The sequence below is a fragment of the Salarias fasciatus genome, chromosome 1, assembly GCF_902148845.1.
Source record: "Salarias fasciatus chromosome 1, fSalaFa1.1, whole genome shotgun sequence".
NCBI classification, from domain to species: Eukaryota; Metazoa; Chordata; class Actinopteri; order Blenniiformes; family Blenniidae; genus Salarias; species Salarias fasciatus.
Genome location: NC_043745.1, coordinates 3,074,217 through 3,097,571, shown reverse-complemented (window position 1 = coordinate 3,097,571; position 23,355 = coordinate 3,074,217).

Sequence of the window (23,355 nt, the reverse complement as noted above, 5' to 3'; positions counted from 1 at the left end):
TTCTCTGGTTTAAGACCCTAACTCTAACCCGTACTGTCTGTATTTAACGCTAATGAACGACCAGTGAGGGTGTTTTCTGGCATGTATGAAGGTCACCTCATGTCCTCATCAGGTCTGGGTCTCAGCGTTATGTTATGTTTCTGACTCTGACTAACACGATCCCCCCTGGACAAACTAGTTACTTCTGTTTGAGAGCATGCAGATAGTGCAGGGAATTTTTGAAAACCAGCCCAAAGTGTGAGGGATGACCTATGATGGGGACACAGGTTTTATATTTGACTTTACAAGTAGTTTCTCTCCTGAAATGTGTTGTGACTCATGGAGTGGCCTGTAAGTCTCCTAATCATTTATCTTGACTCTTCATTAACACCAACCTTTGCCTGCAGACCTTATGGTTAAGCTTTTCTTTCAATATTTCTGCAAAAGAAATGGAAAATGATGAAAGTACTACACAGAAAGCTTTAGCTTTTTCAGCTCTGGCATCAATCCTGTGTCTGAAGGGTGCCAAAAGCAACACCTTCCCTCCCCACCCAGGAAAAAAAAGGTGCTGATGCTTCAAAGTGTCAAGCTGAATCCACACTAATGTGGTTTGAGGTTATGGCTGGGTTTCAGACCAGGTCACGATTAGATTAGTGAAATCCTGCCTTTGTTTGTGACCGTGAACTTCCTCATTTTCCACGTACCTTCTCCACTGCGTAGCCTCCACATCGGAGGAATGAGAGGATTCAGCAGCCGTCCCTGATCATCAGTCTTCTGCGCCTACATTCCAGGGGAAAATGATCTGCATTTTACTGTAATAAAGATATAATTGACCTGTGCACAGCGGGAAACACAGAGAAATGGGATTGATGTCCCACGGAGAGATTTCTTCTCCTTCTGGGGGAGGGTGGCAGCAGCAGCAGCAGCAGCAGCGGTTCAAGCTAAACACTTAGGTATTCATCCCCTCTAGCCCACACCCCACCCACGGACCCCACCGCTCTCTATTCCCACATCCCCATTTTTATGTCACCATCAATTACTTTCCTCCCTGCTCTGGGAAAAATAAGAAAAATCTCGGCTGCAAAAGACTGAGCACAGTCAGACGTGCAGAAGACATCTGAGTCTCCATGTATAAGAAGAGGAAAGCTGCTTTCTGAGCTCCTGAAGAGTGCAAGCAGAGGGCTCGCCATGCTTACAAAGCCTAATATCCCATCTGAGTACTGCCTTTTCAATTCTTCCAGCCAGTTACTGTCCGTTTTAGGATTATTTGAAGCTTTATTGGATAGCAGATAGACTGCCTCTCTCTTTATTGTTCCTCTTATTGGCATTGTTTATTTTTGATTGGGCCTGTGGTTCTGCCCTGAGTCTCATCCCAACATTTCATGGTTATTCAGCACAAATTACAACCTGAAAGTTTCAACTCTGAGGTTTGGGAGTGTCGTTTGGAGAGCGGTCTGACCAAAGAAGCAGTACACATGCAGTTATTACTGGAAATACACAGCAGGGTAAATGTGAAGTCTATTACTCCATCATTAAAGGTTTAAGTAGCCTAGCATTTGGAGTTTCAGCCTTGCACGCCCACATCTCTGCCTTTAGCAGTCGTGTTGTTGTAATTCAGCGAGAAAAATAATACTTAGAGTGAGAATATTGTTGGAAAGCAGCTGCATTTAATGTGGTGATTAGAGACTTTACAGTATGATAATGCTGTAATGAAATTATCATGAATATTATATAATGAAAATGTAATGCAGATATATTGTGTTCAGTTCTTCTGCATTACAAACGAGGCTTCATCTCGTGGACTGCAGGCACGCGAGGAAAAGACTCACGTGTCGTGGTTCTCACTCTCACCTCACTGAAAGATGGTTTCGCTCTTAAACTCTGGTTCCCGACCTTCATGTGAGTGTTGTTCTGGACTGCACCGATCATCGGAGGCCCTGTTTACACCACGGCGTTTTCGAGGGAAAACAGAACCCGTTTGACGCATTTTGAGGGTCCACATGAACCAGGTGTCCCCGTGCGGTACCTGGACTTTCTGAGTGGAGTTTGGCAGCTGTGAACAAATGTGTGCATTATCTGAGGGGTGAAAGAGAAAGCTGACAGACCTGGATCACTGCCAGCTTCAAGTGTTGAGGGCTTTCAAGAGAAACTGCATCTTCAAACTGGAGATCAATAATCTGCTTGTTTCAGTATAGAATATCCTCACAAGTAGAGACTCTCTGCTATAAAACCAGCAGTTATTAGCAAAGTCATAAGACATAAAGAGGAGCAAAAGCTGAGGATTTATGTCCTGGTAGGACATAAATACATGACCACATCCTCTTCCCCTTATCGTCCTCTCCTCTTTCATTTACAAAGTAAAGCAAGAAATGTAGCTTTCCCCTGAATATCTGGTTCGGTGCAGCTCCATTATGAAGAGGAAATAGATTTCCCTCGTCCTTTATGAGGCATTAGCTTTTTCAGATATTGTCCTGGTTTTATGACGCTTCTGGATGGCGCCACGCTTCTGATAATTTCCAGTTGAAACGGGGCGTTGTGGCAGGATATTGAGTGAGGAGAGGCTGTTCAGAAATGAGCAGGTGGCACCAGAACCGTTACAGACAGCGACTCAGTGCTATGCTCATAATCTTAAGCTTAGGAGGAAAGATGATGAAGAAGAAGAGGATGGAGAAAGTAATGAGAGGAAACCAAGCCATGCGCACCACGCCGCTCACCAGAAGCCCAAAGCCAGGCGGAGTCTGATGAGACAGCTCCATCACACATCCATCCCATACACACTGTGTCTGTGTCTGCTCCTCAGAACTGGTCAACGGCAGCACTGATCTGCATATCAAGGATGTTTCAAGTCAATGTCTGTGTTTTCATTTGAACAAACACCGTTCTCTAACTGCTGTGGATGGTCGTCAACCTTTTACCTTTAATGGCGAATGAGTTACAATAAAAATAAGTGGTAAATATTTGAAAATTACTCACTTGGGCTAAATTATGCCCTGCGACAGACTGGTGAACTGTCCAGGGTGGACCCCGCCCTCGCCCACATGAAGCTGGGATTGACTTCAGGGGGACGTCATGTGACGTCGTGTTACTTATTGCAGCTTTAGTTTTGTTGATTGATTGTTTGTTTGGCTTGTTATTTGGTTGACTTATTTGGTGGGTTGGTTGGTGTCGATCAGCTGGTCCGTCATTTGGTTGGTTTCTTTTTGCTGATTTCTTTTTGTTTGATTTTTAGTTGGTTGCTTGGTGAGTTGGTTGTTTTGGTGGATCGAAAAGTGACTTTCTGCTTTGTTGCTGTGTGTTTAATGGCCTCTAGAGGCCACAGTGCTGCCCCATCGTGATTATACAATCATTTTACCGATAAGAACTTATGCTAAAGGTATTTTTTGCCTACAATATAAAGTAATAATATTTTACAACAGGAAAAGGACAGTTTTTGTAAAACAATGCGAGAAAGCCGTGAGCCATCTGGATGTATCTGTGACATACAGCCAAGCTGTGAATTCCTCACACAGGGAATAAGTGTCACACAGACAGTGCTGTGGGCAGTATGACTGTACCAAAGCAGACACTTACATCAAGCGACTTGCTCCCATTACACAGGTACCACTGTAGTCATTAATATGCAAACGGTGCATGATTAAATGTGTGGTAGATAAAATGTGACGCACCATAATGAATGGAAATTTAAAGCACATATTCAAGCCTAATTAATCATTTAAGACTATCACAATGTCAGGTTTATCAGATTGCTGCAGGAAATCAAGAGAGTAATGAAAAATTAAGATGGCAGTGCGGCACGTCGCTGTGGCACCTGCTCAGGTGCTTTAAATCTGTGCTGCCCTTCAAAGTCCACATGCAGACACCTGACTGATTCACCTCAGAAAACCATTAAAGTTCTACAACACCAGCAGCAGCGCAGGCTGACTGTTCAAGCATCGGGGAAATTTCACGAGAGTTAACGTTTTGGTTCTCATTCAGAGTGAAATTAGGTGCTAAACTCTGCTTTACACAAGATTTTCAAGTGAAAACAGAAAATATTTGTTGTTTTGTGTTGGAATTTCTTGAAAATGCTGTGACTGTATCTGGAAATGATGGAAAACGCAACTTTAATGAAACGCCTCTACTGCACATGCACACCATGGTAAATGGTTGTCATCAGTGGCAGGACTGTAAGAACAATGTCATGATCCCAGTCCAGGTTCCCCTGGTCCTGGTCCCAGTCCAGATCCTCCTGGACTTGGTAGCTTTAGAGTTGACAGTCACAGTAATGAAAATCCAATTTGGTGTTCTGTCCATATGTCTGTGTTCTCCATCGTTAATGTTTAGAGTGTATTATATAAAAAAAACAAAAAAAAACAAAAAAAAAAACAATTATTCTCTGTAGCGTGTGTGTTTGATTTCATCACAAAAAAAATAACAGCTCCAACTAGTGGATCAATATGATTCTGCCGTTTTCATGGAAATGGATATCAATCTCAAAATGTTGCCCTTTAAACATGAAACTTTTCTGAAATGAAAAAGGAAAAATTCTGCTTTTTTATTGCGTAAACATGGTTTAAATATCTAATCTCCATGAAGTAACTGATGTATTCCTCTAGCTTAGACCAGTTTGGAGATTCAGTTCTTCACGGCCTCATTCAGACTTTCTCATTAACATAAGATAAAGCAGTTTTGATCATTGAAATGATACAAACTCGATGACAGCAATGCGATGAAACCCACTGAAAGGAGACGGTTGTGACTCAGCTGGTAGAGTGAAACGTTGCAGGTTCGATTCTCCTTTGGAGCCATCGCACCAAATGAAAAATTCTTCAAATCACAGCAAATATTTATGAGAAACTGAAGTTTTCTTGAAGCCCTCGTGCTTCCCGCGCCGTGTGTCAGCATTAAGAGGAGAAAACTGATAAGAGGACTTCGATTCAGGATCACATGAACCCATGTTGCTTGATGGGATTACTGCCCTGGCCATCGCTCATCCGCCCGCCTGCAGCCCGCCGTTGACTCGTTCACGTGAGCCCTCCGTTGTTAGCATTGCTTTAACCTCCTCTAACAGCCACACCAGAGCACTCTAATTCAGCTGGGAAGTTCAGATCTTATGAAGGAAGCGGTCCATCACGAGACGTTAGCCCACACCGACGCTCCTGGGATGCGTAACCTTAGCGGACCCTCTCTGCTTCTCTCTGGCCACACCCACCCGGGACCTCATTAAGCTAAAATGGAATAGCAAATAGAATTTGAGCCACGCAGTCCTATCTGGTACATTCGCTGGAATTGGATTTGTTTTGTGATGCCACCTCAGTGACAAGGTGGACTTGCTTAAGATGCAAAAGGCCGGGATGTCACTTTTGTTTATTGATTTTTAAATCCTGCAGAAGCAATATTTTGTGGCTTTGTGGCGGGGTGGGGGACTGACCCAGCAGGTCCACTTTAGATGTGTGTGAGATCAGCTATCTGTTGAATAAGAAGTGAGTTTGCTTTGTTTCTCTGTTCTTTCCCTCGTCTCTTAGAGGATAAAAAGGTCACGGGCAGACTGGTATTTAAGATTGAATGTGCACTCAGAAAGCAAACAAACCCAAAACAAACTGCATTGCAACTCAGTGTGTACATTTTTGAGAAAAGAAGAGATCAATCAATCTCAAACATCAATATCCGTTTGCATCCCTTTAGCCGCACACGTTTTCCAACTAATGAAATCTGTGCATGGCTCCTGTTATCGATTTTAGAGAGGCCCTAATTTGCCGCTTGAGATCAGGCAGCTCTCCCTCTCTCTTTCTCTCTGCCCTTCTCTCTTTTTTCCTCCTCTATTTAAGCACACACACACACACACACACACACACACACACACACACACACACACACACACACACACACACTTCCTGTCATGTGTAACACAGTCATGCCTTGGGCAGCATATTGAGCGCTAGCTGCAGCGGTAGGGAAATCCCGCAGGGCAAAATGTTTAGTGCGCTATCTGAAGTCGTTAGATATGATTAATAATGTGCTGAGAGGAGCCGCCAGCCATCAAACAGCTCATCATAGGCACATCTCACCTGGTAACTACGGATCCACATTTCCACATACGTCTATATCTGTGCCGTTTCAGACGGCTGGATGCTCATGCGGAGTGCCCAGGCGCCACCCTCCGCTCATAAAACATGAAGATAATGCGGAAGTGCAAAAAACCTGTAATTCCAGAGAGATTCCAGCAGGGGGCGATGATGCTGGTTTCAAAAAGAGCCCAGTTCCCATTGGAACCCATTCAAAAATGCTGATTTTCAGAGTGCAAATAAACATATAACGCGCCCGGTTTCAGGACGCATTTTGGCCTCTATCACTAGTTTCTATAACCTGCTGCTTCACCAGACTCTGATTTTCACATAAATCATCTGTTGATTTTATATTACGAGTTAAAGTTTTGCATAAATCGCCCTATCACAGCGCCTCCTCTGTCCACGTGATGCGGTCACGTGACGGGCGGGACTAATCACATTTACATCCAGTTTCAAATATTCAATGTGGAGACGTCCTGCTGGACTCGGTAAAGTCTTCAGAACGGCGGTTGGGAACTCTATGGGTGACGTCACGTAAGGTCTGTCCATTTATATACAGTCTATGGGAGCGCCTCGCAGCACGGCGAGCGGATGAACTTTCCCTGATCCAGGTCTCAACGTGAAGATTTCACTCAACAGGCCCAACAGTTCAGTCATCATGAGAGAAGGAGCAAAGATTCATCTTGTGGTAAACTCCAGGTCGGGTTCTGCGGTTCGACACACCTTATCATGCAACATGGACACAAAGTCTTTATCATTCAAAACTAAAGAACCGGGCCAGCCGGGTTCAGAAATCAGGAGAAGTCCATGCATGGTCCGTTCCATTCACTAAATAGTGGCATGATTTAGGGGAGGGGAGATACCTTACAGCAGAGGTGTTCAACATAAGGCCCATGGGCCAAAGCCGGCCCAAAAGAGACTCCAATCTGGCCCTCCAAAAAAAGCAGGTAAAAATACAAGAATGCAACAAAGATATTACTATAGTTTTCTGCAACTTTCTTAAACGTGGAAGACACAACATAACCTGAGTGGGTCAGGTCAGTGAAATACCGTCACAATAAGCTTTAAATTTAAACGTTCAAGTTTTTATTTCTTGAGGTGCAGAGTATACATAATAAAAGTATATTTTGACAAAACCAAACAATTTTTATTGAGAATTACTACAATCTCAACATAAAGGCCATTTTAATGAAAAATTATGGTGCAAAACACCCAAGATGAAACCTTCTCCTGTGGCTCTCATATTCTGAATGTTCCTTTTTTCAAACTCATGGTGACAGCATAGCTTTGAGGCTAATGCTACTTAGCTAGCTTTCATGGCAGCATCACTGAAACACCTCAGCTGGGGTCTCAGTGTTGTGTCTGCTTCTCTCAAGATTGTTTTTAAATCAGTGTTTGAAATTTTTATTATCATCTTAGTGGATTGGCCCGATTTGAGCCTCTGTTGAGCCAGTTTTGGTCCACGGGCCTTATGTTTGACACCTCTGAGTTAGAAAAAGTAGGGTGCAGTGATTCTGGAGCTCTGTACCGGGACTCATCATCAGAGCATATATATGAAGAGAAACACACTGAGGTTTGAACAAACAGTCAAAAATCCCGCTAAAAAGAATAAAACTGAAGTAAAACATGCAATGCAGCCGAAAAGCAGCTCCATATTTTCACGCCTTCAAGTGGAACAAAGCAAATTTTACACAAAGCTCCACAGTCTGAGGAGGCAGGTTTTCTATACAGTCAGGGTTTGTGTTAACGTTACTGAGAGTGCTCCTCTGAGCTTTAGTGAAGGATAAGTAAACTGTATTAAATTAAAAGAGTCTCCCATCATGACCCTCACTGTAAAGAGTTGTTACTCTAAAGAAGACAGATAGCTAGATAAATAGATAGATGGATGGATGTATCAGAGGATCGGCACAAACAAACTGTAAATCACCTCTGGGAAATAACAACAGATAGCGCGGTGTAGTGGAGCGTCAGAGTGCACTGTTGACTTTAATTAAGGTGGTATTAAAAGCATTATGGGTGCAAGTTTAAGTCCTTGAAAGACAGCTAAATAGTGCGGTGACATGAGGGAGTGCCAGATGCTCACTAAATATTCCTTGGAAGCGGCCCCCTGCCTGCGCTGCGGCGGGTGGTCTCCAAATAAGACACTGAATGCAAATCGAACCAAAACAAGTGCAATATCTGTGCACTGTGTCATCCTTCGGCTGCGGCTGGTTTGTGAGCGTGGAGCGGATCCAGGCCGACACGACGACGCCCTGCATGTCAAGAGCTCCGTCCTGACAGCCAGAGCTGGAAGACGGAGACTAAACAGCTACGTTTCCAAAAGGCAAAGCAGGTCGAGATCGCCACAGACTTTTTTTTTAATTTGCGTGTTCAAACAGGAAGTAGTTGAGCCAGGGTTTGATTGAACTGCACTGTGCTCTTTCCACCGTCGGCTCCAGCAGGCTCAGGGTCATGAGGAGCCTCACCACACTGCACACAGACCGTCTTTTCATGTATATTACATGTTGCATATTCTTTATTTGCAGACTTTTGTAAGTACCTTTCATAATTAACTCTTGTTTATGTTGCTTGCTTTTTATTTACCATTCATGATTTCATTCTGTCACGACTCGAGAGCTTCGAAATAATGGAACTTCATTGAATTTGTCATACAAAAGCAATGAAGAATCTACTCCTCTTTTTAATTTATGCCTCCACAGTTTTCTCATTCGAACATCTCTAAGCACACCGAACATAGCGTCAGTCCAATTATGTTCAGGCTTTATGATGGCCTTTGTATATACTCATCTGTTTTGCACACTGTAGTAGTTAAAATACAATATAGTTTCATCTCTTTCAACACACCTTCCCAGTATTTAATCATTTTGGTACAGAGCCAGAAACCCATGTGTGGCTCACATTCTGTTCCCCACAGTCCTCCACAGCTGACAGTTCCTGTTGTCATGTTTTTACAGCTACATTTGTTACAGATGTAAATCTATTCTAATCTTACTGTGCTGTGCTTTAGGTGAGGATACTGAAGTTACCAAGCTAATCGACTTCAACCAATTCAGTCTTCAGTTAGAAAAATGACAATTAAACTAACAGTCATAATTGTAGGGAATTAAAAAAAAAAAAGCCAGACTGAATACAAACTTCGGAGTCAGTACAGCCAAGTAGAGTTAGCAGAGATGAAATTCTGCTTCCTGCGGCTTTAAGCTAAAAGTCTGTGTACACGATGTCGAAAGATGTTTCTGTGCTTTTGTTTCAGAAAGGTTCTGCATTCATACCAACATTTTGAAAATGACGCAGGTAGCATGCCGGACCACAAGGTGGCGCTGTTGTTCGTTTTGTAATGAAACTACACACACATCCTGCAGAGAACAATACACTGTTAACACTGACAGCTGATCAAGCTGGATTGTTATTATGGTGACTGTCAACTCTAAAACTACCAAGTCTGTGAGAATATGGACTAGCACCAGGACCAGGACCAGGACCAGGACCGGGACCAGGACCAGGACCGGGACCAGGACCGGGAGAACCTGGGCCAGGACCAGGACCCAGTGAATTTGGAATGGAAGCAGGACCAGGGGAATCTGGACTGGGTGTCATGATGCTCTGGAGGAAAATGTTCTTAGTGTCCATCTACTGTGAATTTGTTTTCATGAAGACGGAGTGGGGGCATTTTTTAAGCTCCAGCACCGCTGTCGTGTAGACAGATCCCCAAACGGTCCAGAGGTTTCCTGCTTTCACCGTCAAAGTTGCCATGAGCCTGACTGTGACCAAACCCCGGGAACCAGCTCGCTGCCAGGTCCTCCTCTGTGTCTTTGTGAAGCTGGCGTGTCTTACCAGTTTTATTTAGCTCGTCATGTCTGCAGCGGTCCCCTCGTCCTTCCTGTCTGTCCTCCTCTGTGTCTGCAGTATTGTGTTGTTCTCCCCTCTTCCCTCATGCTCCTGTGCCAGATGGTCTTCGTTCCTTGTGCCGTTGCGTTCCCGTGTCCTTCCTTATGTTTCTGTTGTTTTCCTGTTCCTGGAGTTTGCCCCTGCCTCTGACCCGCTGCTCCGACTGTCCCATGGACACTTTTCCCTCAGTGATCTCTGTAATGAACCCTTTGAGCCTCGGTTCCTGTGTGAGTCTGCTTTTCGCTTCGCCGAGTCGTGACGCTCCAGTGCTGTGAGACGATGTTTAAAAAACAGGATGTCTATGAGACTATTTTTTCCAGTACTTCCATCCAAGGATGCACTGTTGTAATATCCTCCGTACCACCACTGATATTACCTTTATCAAGCACATCTGGTTCTGGCCGCTATGCAGCCGATCTCGTTCCTCTGCCAGATCCATCGTCACTCAGACTCACTGCAATGACCCGAGATGACCTGCTTTGACCTGCTTTGACTCCACTCTGATTACAATTCATTTTCAGCTGCTCATCAAACACACGTTGCTTTGTTACTGATACCAGCATTGTTAACTTGTCACATTCTCAAATGCTGTAGATGTGCTGTGCACTGGCACATGCATCCACCAGAGCTGAATTAGTATTTCTCCCCTTTAACTTTCCTTTATTTACTCTTTCAGAGCTCTATTTCGTTGTCCAGAAACTCTTGAGAAAATGACCTGATGTTTAGCCACTAAATGCAGCTTTATGCTCACCAGGTAATTGTCGATCTGTGCAGGAGAAGCAGCGTTGAGGTAGCTTCAAGGAAAACATACAGCCAAAGGCAAGGTGATTAATTCTTCAGTTCTGAGATGAACATTGTGGTGTGGGCTCGAAACTCGGCTCAGGCGTCATTGTTCTGTTTGTTTCTTTGCCACTACTTTAAACCTAATAGACTGTTTTTCATTTCACATTAGAGCAGTTTTATTATCCAACCAAACTTGTATCGAAGATTGTTATACAAGGTAAAAGTAGTAAGATTACATTAGAGGGTATTTGAAAAACATGTATATCTGCTTTATTGGGATAAATGAAGAAATCTGAATGAGAGGCAGCAGCTGTGCTTGTCAATAATAAGCACATTATTGTGTTAAAGTGAACTCAGGACTCCTACATTTAAAACCTTTCGAACTGTGACCGAAAAAGCACTTCTTTCTAATCTAATAGTGAATAAGTCACGTTTCTCCGTTAGAAGTCGATTAAGTGGCTCAGAAGCTGAATACAATAAATAACAGCTCAAGATGCAGCTGCAGTCTGAAGAAAGAGAATTTCACTGCTCAGCTCAGTGCTTCTGTTGAACTGTGACATGTGAGTAGAAAAGCAGACAGACTCCAACACTTCCTGGAGCAGCTGATCACTTCCTGGAGCTGCTGATCACTTCCTGGAGCTGCTGATCACTTCCTACCTTCAGCCCACATCTCTCCACGCTCATCTCCAGCAGCTCTGTTCTGCAAGGGACACCATCAGATGAATCTTCAGGGATAACGTTGGGAAATCAGGATTTATCTTAAACTCACACTAAATTCACACACACCAGTGGAGGTGTCTACCATGTAAGTCCACTGGGAGCAAGTTGAGGTTCAGTGTCTTGCCTAACGACACTTTCACATGTGAACAGAGGAGATGGGAATCGAACCAACAACTTCCTGATTGTGCGACGACCACTATTCCAACGGAGCCACAGCCGCATAGTGTCTATCTGTACTGTAGACTCACTGCTAATGAGTGAATCAGTCAGACTTTAATCATGTTTAGCATGTAGCATCACTGGAGTGTGAGCCTGAAGCTCTTGAGCACGTAGCATGTAGCACGTAGCATGTAGCATGTAGCACGGCTCTGACCAACCTTTGATCTACATGCTTCTATCTCTGCTGCTCCAAATGTCTCTGCTGGTTAAGTTTCTGCCATTGAACCAACGATCTTCCTCTTCCTCTGCTTCATCAGAGCATCCTTCACAGTCTAACTTTCTCATTCTCAGTAATATTAAAGAATCTCCAAACATCACTCATCCTCTCTCGTTCGCCCACTGCTGACGTTGCTGATGGATGGCATCATGTAGTATTGATCAGGTTGTTTCAGGGAAGTCGGTCAAATAAATAACTTTTTCATTTTGTTCTGTTTAAATTTTTAATTTCAATGTTCAAGTTAGTTCTGCTGCAGAATCTGTTTTTTTTAATTCTCATTTTTATTTTAATAATATTACTAAATGTCCATTTCTCTCTATGAGACACAAATTAAATTTTAATCGCTGACTATATTTAATGGATTTGGACCATTCTGATGATTTCCTTTGAGATCTGTCTTACAATACATGGTTCAGAGTTCAGATATAAGGCCCGAATCTGAACCAGAATCAGGAGTAGAACCAAGATCCTGACCAGGACCAGGACCAGGACCAAAATGACTATCATGATCAGAATCAGAGGGATCAGGATCAGGATCAGGAACTTTAATTTGTGTCTTAATTTCACTTTGAGTTGGTCTTAATGCCACTTGCAGTTTTCTTCCCTCATACCTTCATTTTATCTTAATATTTTATGCACTTTATATAGTTTTGTATGTTTCTTGACTCACCTTTCGTGACATTTTCATATATCTTCTCACTTCATTGTCTTCTTTACGGTATTTTAATTCACTTCTTCTTCACTCAATTTAAATAATAACTATTGTTTAGCATTTTTCTCCATTCTCATCTGTATTTCCAGTCCCTTTGTCCTTCCTGGTTTTGTCCTGGTGTCACTGAATCGATCTTCCTTTGAAGCACTTTGGATTATAGCAGCCTGCACGAGAAATGCCATAAAGTAAAGTTTGATTGATTGGAAGGAAGGCCGAGCTAATGCAGCATGTTGGATGAGAAGAGTAATATGCCTGCAGGAGGTGCACACACACGCACGCGCACACACACACACACACACACACACACACACACACACACACACACACACACACACACACACACACACACACAGAGTCTTGTATTTCTATCCTTGTGGGGACCGTCCATTGACTCCCATTCATGTCTAGCCCCTAACCCTGACCCTTACCCTAACCCTAACCCACACCACAACAAAGCCTAACCCTAAAGAAATGTTTTTGCACTTTTACTTTTTTCAGTAACAACAACATGGTCAAGAAAACACTGTTTCTCCTACTTAGGACCGGAAAAAGGTCCCCACAAGGCACGTCGCTCCACGTTTTGCTATCCTTGTGGGGACATTTGGCCCCAACAAGGATAGAAATACAAGAACACACACACACACACACACACACACACACACACACACACACACACACAATGGACAACCTGAAGAAAATCCACCTATGTATGGAGAAAACTTGCAAACTCCATTGAAAAAAGCCCCCAAAGCAAATTGCAAAATGATTCATTAACTGTACTCTGTTGGTGAAAGTGGAAATAGATGTATATTACAATAATGCACATTGTCACTTTCACCTTTATCTTTCAAGAAGATAGAAAGGTTGGAGGCCTCCTTTTCCAGATTTCCAGTTATAAAATAAAATACTGAGTTCATTCCCTATTGGGTCGATTCAAAGGCACACTGAGGAGTTCAATGGAAAAGGCATGAAAACCACAAATATCATCAGAAATACAACAAAGAAATAAAGACACTGTGAGCAGAACGCTAAAGCGCACAAGGACTGACCTGGAACACACACGTCTAGTGGAGTCCAGCAGATGGTTCCTTCTGGAGCATTCTGGGAGATTAGTCTGTTCAGCTCAAGACATTGTGCCGCACTGACACGTTCTGGAACTCGGTCTCCTTTCAGAACTCTGAAGCGATCTTGAATTCTGACACAGTCGAGAATATTGAACAGACTGTTGGACTCTCACACATTCTGGAACCCTGACACAGTTTACAACCTTGGACCAATTCTGCAACTCCGACAGTTCCAGAACCGGGGACACATTCCAGAAACTCGACACATCCTAGAACCTTGGATACATTCTGGAACTAAGACATATTTCCGGTGAACCCTCAGCAGAATCCCAGCAGACACCTGAGAGTGAGTCCAGCTGGTTCCTCCTCTGTTCTCAGACTCTCATCTGCACTTTGGAGGAAACAAGAGTTGAGTGGAGAAACACGAGTTTCCAGCTAAAAGGGTTGAAACCACCATGAAATGGCACGTGTGAACAGCAGTTGTTCTTCTCTGTGAGAGGTACATAATGTACATGTATGTTGTGGAGGCTGACCTATTCAGTACATTTATGAGGATGTCTTGTCCTCTTTCTGTATTATGTTCTGTCCCTGCTTCTGCTAAACCACAGAGCACTGCCCTATACATCCATACTTCCTACTTGTTTAAACCATTAAAAAAAAAAAAACCCTGCCATAGACTTCAATTTCATTTAAATCATCACAAAAGAAGGCAGACAACAGCAGCTAAATTACTCCTAATGGAAAACTGTTGGTTTTTCCTTCTCTCGCTCCCTCTGCTCTCCTTTCCTTTGTCTCTACCTCTCGGGTGTTTTTGTCAACACTGTTGATAACTGCCATTTTGTTCTATTAGTTGTTTTCCTACAGTGCTCATACTTGCCTATTTTGCACAACTCGAGTGCTATTAAAGGAAATGAACACTCACAGCGCCGTGCGCTCCTTTATAAAGCACTCCGGATTGTTTTGAAAGTGGAAGATGAGGATGACTCAGTCTGCAGCGTGCTGCACTTCTGCTCTGACAGACACCACATGGGGGAGGATGAAGAGGAGGAGGAAGAGGAGGAGGAGAAGTGGCAGATCTCCTGAAAAGTCAGAAAACACCATGGTGGGGGAAAGAGGCGCGGGCCTCACGCAAAACCTGGGTGGTCTGCTCAGGACGACGATGAGTTAATTCAAGGCCGACTTTTGCCTTCCTGGTTCCCAGAAGTGAGCATCAGCAGGATCACGGCGTGTGTTGATGGGAGTGTAGGGACGTGTAGGTGTGGTGGTGGTGGGGGGGGGCAACAGCAGGCAGCAGCAGGCGGATGAACCTTCGGAGTACATCAGGCCTGATGGCAGCTCCTCCCCCGACCCTCATCTCAGCCCGATCTGACAGGTCCAAATGAGACAGGGCCGGAACAGCTGGATCTTCTGTTTCTGAGTGAAGAAAGTGAGCTCCGGCTGTCTTCATTATCCACGGAAATCTGGCCCGTTCCTGCGGTGGGAGAACGCCGACGTTCATATGGACAGACCACCGGCTTGGATTGTTGTTACTATCAATCTAAAACTACCAAGTCGAGGAGGATATGGACTGAGACCAGGCCCAGGAGAACCTGGACTGGGAGCCATGACACTCTGGAGTAGAACATTGTTTGTATTGCCCATCTACTGAGCATGAGCAGTAGCAGTGCCTCCACCTGAGCATTTCCAGAAAGCACCATTTTCCCCTGAAATTACAACAAAAGTTTAATGTTTTAACGTGAAAACGTTGCATAGACGGGGCTTTACAGTGAGGTTTCTCAGTGCGGCGCACACTGCTAATTCAGCCGTTGTTAATGTGTGGAGCCACTGCAACACAAACACAAACACATCACTCACAGCTTCGCCTTGACAGGACGGAACGCCGGCGGTGCCGCATCCTGGAGAAGTGCACAACATCTGGATCACCAGGCGAGTCAGACGGTGTTTTTCTCACCTCGTGCAGCTCTGCAGGGAAGAGAGCGTCGCTCTGTCTCTGGCTGAGAACTCTTCCACTGGTTTTCCAGTCCCGAGCCCGGCTCAGCGTCCGGTCGACTCAGTGCAGGAGTGGACTTTCTAACAGACAGACAGTGTAACTGCTGACTGGAGGCAGTCAGGAGCACGCTTTATTTCTCACTTGTTGTTTAGCAGTGGACGGGCTACAAGAAGCCAGGTGGCTTCAGTGTGTGTCATCACCTTGGCTGCAGCTGGACGCTGACGCGTAACGTGACGCTCCCGCTCTCCCCGACCAGCGGCTCTCAAACATCTCATCTCCTGTTGCTCCACAGCAAACAGAGAAATGAGAAGAGGCCAGAATGATGGCGGTCAGCCTGTGTGGACGTTCAGTCGGTCCGACTGTTACTCTGACATTCCAGGTCCAGAGCTTCATGGACTGACTCATGTCCAGGAGCACAGACTGCCCCCGCTTCATGTCCCACACTCAGAGTAATACATTTTATACTGAACAACCCAATTACACTATATGGACACAAGTTTCACCTGTTAATTTATTAGTATGCAAGGTTTGTTTTTCTAACTTTTCCTTGACCGTATAGAATTACCTTGTTCATTTATCTAAAAAGACTTTCTCTCTTGTGTAAAACTTTACTGGATGTTACAGTCACATGTTTGTGGAAACAGTGTCGTCCTTTTCAGCATATTCTTGCAGTTCTTTACATTAGCACACACACCTCTCACACGTAAACACATGAGGGGCGTTTTAGAGCTAAGATGACCTTTTCTATCAAACCTGCTTTGGCTGTTTTTCTTCATAGTTCATTTTAATTAATACTAAGAACTCTGTACATTCGTCTAAAAGTATTTTTCACTATTATCATTTGGATGTTACGATGTTTCATAATTTGTATAAGATAAATGTATTTACTTTTAATAATGCTTACCATGAAAAATAAGAACAAAATAAACGAAACGAAACGAAACGAAACGTTTGTGGATAAAGCCCTTTTCCACATTTTCTAGCTTTTGTTTCGATACCTCCCACAGTCTACACTGCTCAAAAAATAAAGACAGCACTAAAAGAACACCTTCTAGATCTCAATGAATGAAATGAATTCCAGTTGAACATTTTTATTCATTGCGTGGTTGAATGAGTTGAGAATAAAATAACATAAAAATGATAAAAGTCAATCAAACATTATTATCACATGGAGGTTCAGATTTGGAATCATAGAAATCACATTACAGGCTGATTCAACGTCACTGGAAGCAGCAGTGTGTGTGACCTCCACCTGCCTGTGTGACCGCCACCTCTGAAGAAATGATTCCAAACTCCATCACTGGTGGCTGACTTGGAGACTTGGAGCTACATTGTGTTATTTAAATATTCCCTTTATTTCTTTGAGCTGTGTGCATGGAAGCTGATGATCAGAAGTGCTGATGTACTGATGATCTCTGATACTGATGTACTGAGTTTGTTCACATGTAATCAAGCTTTTTACCACCAAGCAGGAGTTTAGTGAAATAGTAACCATTTGGAAAAAGAGCGCCAGCAGACAGCACAGAGAGCAGGACAGGGAGAGGCAGCAGGCTAAAAACTACTTTAACAAATGTAATCATTAATTCCAAAATAATGACAACCTACTGCTGCATCGATGGAGAACGTAAAGGTTTCACAGTGACAAGTCACTTCATATTCCACGTATTTAAGTATTTGTGTGTCTAACTGGATAGAGCTGGACCGATCAGATCGCCAGTGTCGTTTGAGAAAATTTCTATTTCAAAATTTAACAATGGCATTAAACTCAGCTTAGCCATACTTTATAAACACAAGTGTGCATCTTACTGAACTTAGGATGGTCAGGATTATTTCCATAGAAAAAGAAAACCTGGTTATTTCAGTTGATCACAGCATGTTAATTCAGAAAATGTTATGGACATGTTCTGTTCTTGTTCTACCTCTAAGTCATATGGAATATAAATAACCACAACTCAAATTCTCACTGTAATTTGATGCACTGAAGTGGAGCTGCATGTGTGAGTCATCCAACGTTGAAGCACAGTTTTTGCTAACACGGCGCCGTGTGGATCAATGTCAAAAAGAAAACTTGGGTCCCTGAAGAGTTTACCTTCATGAGAACAACCTGAAGAGTGGATCTCATCCCTTCACCTCCACCTCTCTCCAAACAGCTCGGGCTGCAGACGACTGGAAATCAGCGTTAGCTTCACAGAAATGAGCCAAAGAATTCAGTGCGATGACACACTGTATTCAGGACCGGTTTCCCACCGCTTAAGCACAACTATTGCAGGTTGTTAGATTTATTATGAAAAAAGTGAAACCAGAAGTTTTTGATTGCTTCCGGGAGCTGCTTGTTGACATGGCCTAAAATTTACCAGGAAATAAAAGGCACTTAAGTTGGAGGGCTGCACATGAGTCAGTGTGCCCAAGAGAACGCAGCAAACTGAGGACAAGCCTCGAAGAGGGCAATTCAAAGGACCTGGTCACACATCGAAGAAGAATACGTACGTTCATTTGCATTTTTGTTTCAGAAAACTCAGTCTGCCAGGCCACCAGGTGGCGCTGTTGGATGTCTTTTAATAAAATTACTCATGAATGTGTGCACAGAACAATCCACTCTAAACATTGACAATAGAGACATCATCATGTAAATGTAAAACTTTGCCTGCTTCTCTGACTAAAACTGACATCTGCGGTTGAGTTTAACTGTTAGAGTTTCTAAGCAGAAATTTCAGCCCACTGGCCGGCAGCCGGTTGAAAGCAAGCTAACCCCTTTGCCACGTTTGTCGCCTCACTTTCAGCATGTTCATGTAAATGTTGGTCTTTAGCAACAGCTGATACAGCCAGACTGACTGTAGCCGTGTGTGAAGAGAGCTTCCTCCTGCAGGACAAACGGATGCGGATGCTCAGGATACGAGCGCTGCCATCTTTATGAATAGAGCTGCTGTAAGAAGGTTGTGCATGAACACTCATTCTGTGAGAAACAGACTGCAGTGACGCAGACTTTACCGTCTTTAACCCAGAGGGAACATGAAGATGTCGTCATGGTTCTCCAAACTGAACATCCAGTCGGATGGTCTGAGGACACTTCAGAGGAGACATGGCCGATTATTTTTTATGGATCATTGTTCCTGTACAAAGCAAGAAGCTTCATTACACACATTTTTAAATGCATTTCATTTTTAAACAATGACAAGAGCCATTGGTGTTACACACACCGCAGTTTGAGAAGCAGTGTCAGCGGTGTCAAACAGAGGTCCCAAGGGCCAAAACCGGACATAAGATGCTCCAATCTGGCCCATCAAGAAAAGATTTCAATGAAGATATTAGGTTATTTCAAATACGTTTCTTCAGCGTGGCCGACAACTCACAACACAGAGCTGAGATACCACTGAGGCTGATATGAGGCCTCAGAGCCAGGGGGGCGTTTTGAAAAAAACAAAACAAAACAAAAAAACATGCAGAGTGCAACAAGTGGAGAATTTTTTTAATTCTGCAGCAAATGCTTTCCAGAAGCTTTCATTGAAAATTGCCTTTATGTTGAGATTTTAGTCATTTTAAAGTTCGTTTCGTTGTGCGGAAATATCACAAGTTCAGTCTCATGTACTCTGCTCCACAACAAGTAGAAAATTAAAAGTTTAAATTTAAAAGTTATTGTGCCACTATTTTACCGCTCCAGGCTGCTCAATATGGAATTGGACTGAAGCGAAATGCGTCTTCCAGCCCTGATCCACACGATGCAGCTACATAACCAGACCTTCCAGCCCGGATGTTGCATGATAAAGAATCTCATGAGGATATGGGATACTTTTATGCTGTGCGCTGGTTCGGACATCTGTGATATTTTTTCTGAGAAGGTTTTATGTAGAATGAAACCATCCTGTGAGAGTTTCATTCTTTCATCTTCTGCATGTAAGAACTCCGAGCTTCCTGCCTCAGTGCAACATGGTGAAATAGCATCAAAGCTCAAGTGTCCTTTTTTTTCCAGGTTGTTCTATTTGTTATTTTAATAATTATCAATATTGCTATCTTCATAGGAAACCATCACAAATATAGATCAAATGAAGCCTGTGTTAAAATGAAAGCGAAGCAGTGAAAATGAGTCAGATCTTCTGGCCTCATTTGGAGTTTTATTCCATCTCGTCTCTGTTTTTTTGTTTGGTTGTTGTTCTTTATTGGCAGGTGGCAAACAGCTTTCAGGTGCAGCCTCTTGACCTGCAGTGTGACTCACAACAGTTACTTTACCATCTCGTGAAAGTGTCGTATTGATTTCTGTGTTTTATAAAAATCTGAAAATAGCCTGAGCCCCTTTACAGCGTCTCTCTAATGCCAGATGTCGTGTGAATCCTTTGGAGTATCATTTGAAGTGTCTTTCTCTCTTGTCGATATCTAGGACAGTGTAAAAATACATGCTCAATTATGTTTAATGCACTTTGATTGGTTGGACTCCTTTTATTCTTCTCAGAGCTGGCGATGTTTCTTTATTTCTGTGGTTTTTGCTGTTTAGAGACACTTTGTTAAGACCATAAAATCAAATACTTCATGTCTGACTCAGTTTAATAGCTTTTAGTTGACTTTGTCAAGGTGTTGTGTGTCCAAGTCAATCTTTATAAATGCCTCAGTGGCTTCTTCTAAAATGTAGATGAGAATTTATGATTCTTCTTGGAACAGAAAAAGCTGGTAGCAACTACAGTAGCTCCCCTTAAGCCATTTCACCCCTTCATTTGGTCTGGTTCACTTTAAAGATCAGACCAAATGCCTGGACAACGTCACACAACGGCCACAGCTGCTGTTTTATCGACTCTGTCTCCTGAAACGGACACTGAGCAGAGAGGAAGGCGGAAATCTTCATCCTTTAGCCAGCTAGCGGCTAGCCACAAGCAACTGCTGCACTTCCTCATCACTATGTGCATCTGCATGTTCTGGTTCACCCCACTACATGTTTACTACCCAAAATTCATTGCGCTTCAAATCTCGTCTGCGCCAAAGTCCACTTACAAGTGAACAAAGACCCATGTTTTCAAAGGGGCGGGAGTTCACCCGTTTGATCCAGATCAGAGGTCAGGTTTTCCCAGAAAGTCCCTGAAGTGGACTCTGGTCCGGACCAATCAGGGTTGCGGTGAAAGCCAGTGCAAGCAAAAAGTCTTCACCTCTGGATTTGGATCTCCTTGGAGGTTTCTGAGTTTTCCTCAGTATTTTTCTCCTTTCGAAAGTACCAACAGACAGACATGCTGAAGTCACCACTTAAAAAAAATGAAAGTTCACACTTTCCTGGTTGACCATTTTGAGCCATAAGACAAATAACCGATTCATTCATCCATTCATAAATCCATCTGTCTATCCATCTTCTTTAAACCGTGGAAGTCCTCTTACAGAGTTCAGCTGGCTCCTATCAACGCTGCACCAAGTCTCACACAGCAGGCTCATCTTTTACTCAAGAAATCAAACAGAAGATTCTTATTCTTTATCTTTCTTAAATCAACTTTATCTGATTAACCAACCTCAAAGTAAGTCAAGTCTTTCAATTCCCTTTCATTACGCTTTTATTTGTATTTATTTATTGTTTTGAAACTTGGTGTTGACATGCCGGTGAATCCTGCTGCAGCCTGCAAATCCCAAGCTTCCCTCCTCAAAGTCCTGCCTTCAACATCGCTGAGCGCCTTCTCGACCAGCTGCAGCTTCATGAGGCGAGGCTCCGTTCAGCGTCTGCAGGTCACCTTCACCACGGCGCAGAAAGCAGGAGACTGCCGGTGGAACACAAGGCCAAAACCAACCATTCATTTCATGCACATGAGGGATTTTTCTTAACATTAGCTGTGAACGCTGCGCTTCTTCCCAGTCCTGAGAGGAACCTCGTAAAAAGGCACCAGAGCCTGACTTAAAGACAGCCTTGATGGACAAATGTCCCCTGTCCTTACAGTTACTCCACAACCACAAAACTCTTCAGGACGCTTCTTGGAGGAGCGTGAAGCGAAGGAGTGTAACACCAAAGTACATGATTCAACTGCAGTTCCCTCACCCTCAACACAAAGACTTTACAGCAATAAAAACATCACATGAAATCAGTGGAATGGCTCGTCCTCTCTGCTGGATTTCATCACATCAGTTTCTGTTTCGGATCCAAATCCAAATTCAGTTTACTTTATTTTCCCATGAACACATTTTCTAAAGTTTTTTTCCAAAAAGAAGATGCTGTTTTCAGAGAAAGCTACTGAATCAAGTTAAGAGAAAACAACAAATAAATAAAAGAAGCATACAGTAATAAAACATCAGTGACCAGCACAAGTAAAGAATCTCTGACATGTGGAAATGAACATACTGCTGTGCAAGCACAGCTCCGAAAAGGACTGCTCATCCACACGCACATTTACAACAACAACAACAACAACAACAACAACAACAACAACAACACCAACAACAACAACAACAACAACAACAATAATTTGTTGGGTTTTCTGTGTTAAAATGTCTTCAAATGACTGGGTTGTGTTTTTATTACTATAGAAATGAAATTGAAAAGAACTGAATGTGTATCTGAAAATAAGCATCAGTTCATTGTAAAGGTTTTTTTTTTTTAATGCACTGATTGCAAAGAAACTACAAACAATATAATATTTCTCATGTAAATCATAATAGTAAGAATATATCTTCTGTAATATACGGTGTGCTAACTTCCTATGTCTTCATCTGTTCTCGTAAATTATCCTAAAAATGCCTTGAAACTTTGAAGTAATGAGTGAGAAACTAACTGACAAAACAAATCACCATTCCGGTAATGTTGGAATTTGCTGCGATGCACCTGAACATGTCCCGGTGGGACGGATGATGGATGCCACAGCTGTTTCCTGAGAAGGTTTTTAGCCCTCCTGTCCATCGCTCGCAGTGTTTTCCCGTCCCGGCTGCGGAGTCAGGAGTGTGTTTGAGTCTGCTGTGTGACCTCCAGCAGGATGCCCGTGTCGGTGCAGATGGACGTTTATATCGCACACACACAGATCTCTGGAAACACACCTGTTGACTCACATATTTAATCGACTGCAGACTTCGAGTATTGACCGACGGAACGACCACTGAGAGGCCGCTGCCATCAACACACACGGGAATGGCTGCGGCTCAGATGGGAAAGCAGGTCATTTAGTCACCGTCACGTCCTGGACAAGAGCCCAGGGGGTCATGGGAAAGTTTCTCTAATCATCTGTGAGCATGTGAGAAGGGAGCTAAGCCCAAAAATCCTTTGTTCCTGTTTTAGATGCATAAAGCTGAATGAAAAGCAAATAAGTAACAGGTAATAAAAAGTTTTGCCTTGAACCATGACACACACTCAGCGGTGTGTGGAACTGACATTTGCAACAACCCAAAACATAATATTGTCCATTCTGAATGTAATAAAGCCAATAACGTAGCTTTCCAATAATGTAATCCATCCATCTATCATCCATCCATCTATCATCCATCCATCCATCCACCATCCATCCATCTATCATCCATCCATCCATCCATCCACCATCCATCCATCTATCATCCATCCATTCATCCTTCTGGATATTTGATCCTGTCCAGGGTCGCAGGTCACTGGAGACAATCCCAGCTGACTGGTGAAGGGCGAGGTACACCAGGACAGGTGAGAACTGCTGAGGCCAGCGCCAGTAATAACATAGAAACCGTTTTTTCTTTTTTACCACCACACTTAGAGAGAATGCTGCATAGTATTCATCTTCAATGAATATGATAACTTTACTATTCATCACTATAATTATGTTTGA